At 49.6% G+C, this 5,153-nt stretch overlaps 1 long non-coding RNA gene across 2 annotated transcripts; it reads right to left on the reverse strand.

Moving 5' to 3' along the window:
• Nucleotides 1-269: 269 nt before the first annotated feature.
• Nucleotides 270-4,419, reverse strand: LOC121038619 (uncharacterized). 2 transcript variants are annotated; one of them, XR_005794422.1, is made up of 2 exons: nucleotides 3,642-4,419; nucleotides 270-899 (listed from the first exon to the last, which is right to left on the reverse strand). It is a non-coding gene; the product is annotated as an uncharacterized LOC121038619 (long non-coding RNA). The 2 variants fall into 2 exon arrangements; XR_005794421.1 differs by lacking the exon at nucleotides 3,642-4,419 and adding an exon at nucleotides 1,485-2,026.
• Between the last annotated feature and the right edge of the window lie 734 nt (nucleotides 4,420-5,153).

A 5,153-nucleotide genomic window follows, 5' to 3' on the forward strand; every position in this document is an offset into this window, starting at 1 on the left:
AGTCCTGTTCAAATTCCCCCAGTTATCTCAAGGATGTCCTTCATAGCTATTTCCCCCAATCTGGGATCAAAGATCAAGAGTTGTATTTGGTTGTCACCTGGGCAGAGGAAAGAACCAGAGCATAAGGGGTAAGATTGGGATGAGCTTGGCATGTCTGAGGAATTAGAGAAAGGTCAGTGAGGCTGAGCGAGATGAGTGAGGAGGAGAGGGAAAGGTGAGGCTGGAGGCATGGGAGGGAGTCAGGGCACGTAGGGCTTTGTAAATCAGAGTAAAGAGTTTATAGCTTATTTTATTTTAATGCAATGAAAAGCCGTTGGAGGGTTTTAAGCAAGGGAATGACTTGATCTGATTTATGACTTTAAAAGGTCAATCTGAAGACAATTTCAGAATTGGGACATTCGATAATACAACAATTCCTAGACTTTTAAAAAAGTCAGTGTCATTTTTTTAAAGGGGGGGAGCATATGAATTTCCTAGGAAAATAGGAAGGTCATAAAAGATTACCACAACTTGGGGGCTTCAAACAACAAAAATTCATTCTCACAGTTCTGGAGGCTGGAAGTCCAAAATCAGGATGTTGGGAGGGCTGTTCCTCCAAAGGCGGTAGGGGAGAATCCTTCCTTGCCTCTTCCAGCTCCTGGCGGCTCCTGGTGTTTCCTGGCTCGTGGCAGCGTCTCTAATCTCTGCCTCTGTCTTCACATGGCCTTCTTCTCGGTGTCTGTCTTCTCTTTTCTGTCTTGCCATTAAACTGGATGACCTGGCTAATCCAGGATAATCTCGAGATCCGTAACTACATCTTGCAAAGACCCTTCTTCCAAATAAGGTCACCATCACGGGTTCTGACACGTCGACATCTTTTTGGCGAGCTACCATTCAACCCAGTACAGTGGGAGATTGTTCTAGACAAAAAAAAGAGACCGAGAGCTATAACAACTAAATGCAATGTACAAACTAGATTGGATCGCAGATTCAGAGGGGGATAAAAAAAGCACTATTGGAGTAATTTGTGTATTATATGCTATGGAACGATTATTCTGTTTTTAGCTGTGAAGATGGGAATATGGTTGTGTAAGGGAATGTTCTTGTTCTCAGGAGGTGCCCACAGGAGCATTTAGGAGGGAAGTGTCATGACATCCCAGACCTTCTTTCTAGTAAGTCAGTCCCATTGTCTTTGACGTCCTTGTGGTGCAAGGCAGAGGCTCTAGTTACTGGGTGAGTGAGACAGGGAAGGAGCTGTTGCAGGGTTGGTCACACCACTTATGAGAACAGAAACTGGGCCTCTTACCTTGGCCTCCACCTGATTCTGGGGTCTCTTGTAACAAGACTGTACCTGATGAGAGTTTGTCCCTACTCCCTGGCAGAGGATGTGCTCTCCACAGTTGGAGAGTCCCTGGAGCAGAAACTCCCCTCCCCTCAGCCTATAGTCTCCCCGTGGAGTTGGCCTTGTCAATCAAACATGGGTGCATGGGATATTCTGAACTTACCTCATTTCCTAGCAGTTCCCCCATGGGTTCAATGCCTTTCAGAGTCAGTTTACAATTGATAGGCCATTCACCGGTCAGTAGGTCCCTGAGGAGGAGACAGGGCCACCCCACATGAAAGGATGAAGGAGGTCAAGGCAGGGGTTCTTCCTGGGCCAGCTGATAATGAGCTCTGTAGTCTTGAACAAGTCTCCTGCTCTGGTCCAACAGCATGATCATTAAGAACATTCTGTGCTGAGTTGATCCTAAGGCCTTGAGGGATGGCTGGGATTTGGATGGGTAAACTCCGGGGAACATGATGGAGAACAACAGAGACCCAGTAAGGACAGCCTGACTAGGGCCGAAGAGGTTTGTGGTACAGCTATGGGCATCCTGAGTAGATAGGGCTGGTTTATGGAGGGCAGGAAAGCTAGGCAGAGGGGTTTACACTTAAGATGGCTCTTGTTGGAGGCGCCTGGGTGGCTCCGTCGGTTAAGCCTCCGACTTCAGCTCAGTTCACATTCTCGCAGTTCATGAGTTCAAGATCCGGATCGGGTGCTGTGCTGACAGCTCAGAGCCTGGAGCCTGCTTCAGATTCTGTGTCTTCCTCTCTCTCTGCCCCTCTTCCACTCGCACGCATGTGCTCTCTCTCTCTCAAAAATAAACAAACATTAAAAAAAAAAACAAAAAACAGATGGCTCGTGTCGCATGGAAAGATGACCTAACCACAAACCAAGACACCTGGTCCCAGGCCTAGGCCAGTCACTGGGACTTGTCTTCCACATTGGTTAAAGAAAAGGGTTGGATTAAATGATATCTGACATTTTTTCCAAGCATACATGCTCTTGAGTAGGGGACTCGGGGAATAAAGGAAGCATGTATTAAACATCCTTGTGGCTTTCAGAGCCCTGCTCCCCAGAAGCTTGACGCTGCTCCTTGATCGGGTGATGTGCCAAGATTCTCTGGAGGAGAAGGAGCAGCAGTGCCTGTACAGAGAGGGGAAGCGTGGGGAAAGCTGGGGCCCGTGTGTCAGGATGGAGCCGGGGCTGGAACATACACGCGATCTCATCTGTGGTCGAAGGATGCATTTTCAGAGGAGACCGCAGTCAGGTGGTCCAAGGAGGGCAGTGACTTCCCCAACTCTCTGGTGACTTCGATTACCCGAAAGGAGGTGTAGACTTTATGCTGGCCCACCTGGCAGACTCTGTGAGCCCTTCTGTCTGGCCTGCAGAAGCTTAGAGCCAGTGGAAAACTCTGGGACGCGTAGGCACTCCTCCCCCACTTTCCTCAAGAAGATGCTGAGTGGTCCTCACAATTCCATGGGAACGAGGAGGTAGGACCCCGGCTCCCAGCCCCCGCTAGAGGAGCCCTGGTTACCCCCTCTCTAACCAGGCACAAGCTGGAGCACATGCACGCGCCTGAAATGAGACAGGAAGGGGCTCCTGCCCATCAGGCCAGTCACCAGGAGGCTCTTTTTTGCGATCGGATCGTGACACTCTGCCATCCATCTCCCCCTACCTTCTGCATGGAGAGGCCTAGTGACAGCTGAACAGTCAAGTTCAAAGAGTCTGATACCCGACAAACTGCCCTGCCTGCCCTCTGCCTGCAGGCCACACAGGCTCTCATCTGACAGCTGGGCCCAGCCGGTCCGAGCTCCTGGCTCGGGAGCCTGTGGGGCTCCCAGCCAGCGAGGGCCATTGCCTGTGTCTGTTACAAGTTCTCATAGTGGGGCAAGATGAATTTTCACAAAAAAAATGTGCAACAATGTTACTAGCAACCAGAGGAAGAAATAAAATATTATTTGCACGTAAAAAAAAAAAAAAAAAGGAGGAGGGGGAGGAAGAGGAAGAAGAAAGAAGAGGAAGAAGAAGGAGGAGGAGGAGGAGGAGGAAGAGAGGAAGAAAAAGAAGTTTTGTCCCTCCCTAGGTGAATTCTGTCTGCAGACACCTGGCTTGAGGGAAGGGAGGTGACCGAGCAAATGGAGATGGGGAAAGTGGGAGAGAGAGGGAAGAGAGAAAGGGAAGTGGAGAGAGAAGAGGAAGGGTGAGGTAGAGAAGGGAGAAAGAGTAGGGGAAACCCAGGAGGTCAGAAAAGGTGAAACAATCTCACAGGCTTTTTCCTCTCGAGGACGCAAGGGCCTCCATGCAGGGGAACAACCAGTGGACTGATCCCTATTTATACCTTGGAGCCCTCAGACTATGGTTTGGTTCTTGTCCCAGGCATCATGCTCCAAGCTCCTTAGGCTGGGGAAGTTTTGGAACCGCCCTGGGATCAGAATCCTCTGGCTGGGCTTCCTGGGGGAGGTGATTCTTCCGGAGTGAGCCTCCTTGCTCCTCAACACCACCAGCAAATCAGGCTGTGGCTCCATTCACGGTTGCACGTAAAAGGAGAGAAGGTATATTTTCCGAACCTGCTGATGTTCTCTGTGTGCCTTCGATTTATGGTTTAAGTTCAGCCAAGACTCCTGGAAAAGACGGAAAGGAAGAAGCAGATCAGTTTGGTTGACCACGAGCTGCAGGCAGAGGAAGGCCAAATGCTGAGGAAAGGAAGGGGGCATAGAATCTCTTTGCTCTCCCAGGGTTATGTTTGCACTGGCAGAGATATACATAATTAAAAGGATCTTAATATTTTTATTATTTCAATAGTTACATGCTCAAACAGCTCTTCCTGCCCCCAGATCCTGCCCTCATGCTTGAATAGAATCACCCTTTTGCACTGAAGATGTCTCAAGAATTCTTTCTTGGCCGTCGGCCCCAGGCCCCCATTACAGCTAAACCATCATGGACAATCAACAATTATTAGAATGAAGAGGGTCCAACTTAGAAAAAAGTCACAGTCTAATACCTCACTATCAAGAAGTTAGAGGGCACCCGGGTGGCTCAGTCGGTTAAGCGTCCGACTTTGGCTCAGGTCATGATCTCACGGTTCGCGAGTTCGAGTCCCACCTCGGGGAGCACGAGCCCCTCTTCAGGTGAGCTCGAGCCCTGCTTTGGGTGAGTTCTACTTCTCTCTCTCTCTCTCTTTCCACCCCTCGTGGGATTCTCTCTCTCCCGCCCCCCCCGCCCCTGGGTCACTTGCGCCCCCCCTCAAAAAAGTAAAATAACAATAAAAAGAGTTACATGCTCTAATGCTCTACCAACCGAGCCAGCCAGGCGCCCCTACGTAAGGCTCTAATATTAGAACACTTGTGGCAGGAAGCAATAGAACACCTAACTCAAAATGTCCCCAACAATCAGGGGGTTTTTAATCTCACATGAGAAAACAAGAGGCAGAGAAGTTTCAAGGCTGGTTAGTTCAGGGGCTCAATGTCCCATCAAGAACCCAGGTTCTTTTCATCTTTCGGCTCTGTCACACTCAAGACTGTTAGCTTTTTGTCCTCACGTTTGTCCCCTCATGGTCATAAGACGACTGCGACACCATCAGGCATCATGAGCCCACGCAATTGCATCCAAACATTGCAAGACAGAAAATCCTTTCCCTGCATTCCTTTTCAAGAGCAAGGGAATCTTTCTAAGAACATCGTCCCCCCCCCCAACCCCCAACCAGCAGACATTACCTCACCCCTCATTTCCGTAACTGTGTCACATGCTGCTTCCTCACCAGTCCCTGGCAAGAGAACTGGAATTACCTCGATCAGCTTAGACTCAGATTCACCCTGGTGGTGGAGAGGCCCAGCTTCCCCTGCTGCACATG

Source organism: Herpailurus yagouaroundi, unplaced genomic scaffold, assembly GCF_014898765.1.
Source record: "Herpailurus yagouaroundi ecotype Mexico unplaced genomic scaffold, PumYag 166, whole genome shotgun sequence".
Classification (NCBI taxonomy): domain Eukaryota; kingdom Metazoa; phylum Chordata; class Mammalia; order Carnivora; family Felidae; genus Herpailurus; species Herpailurus yagouaroundi.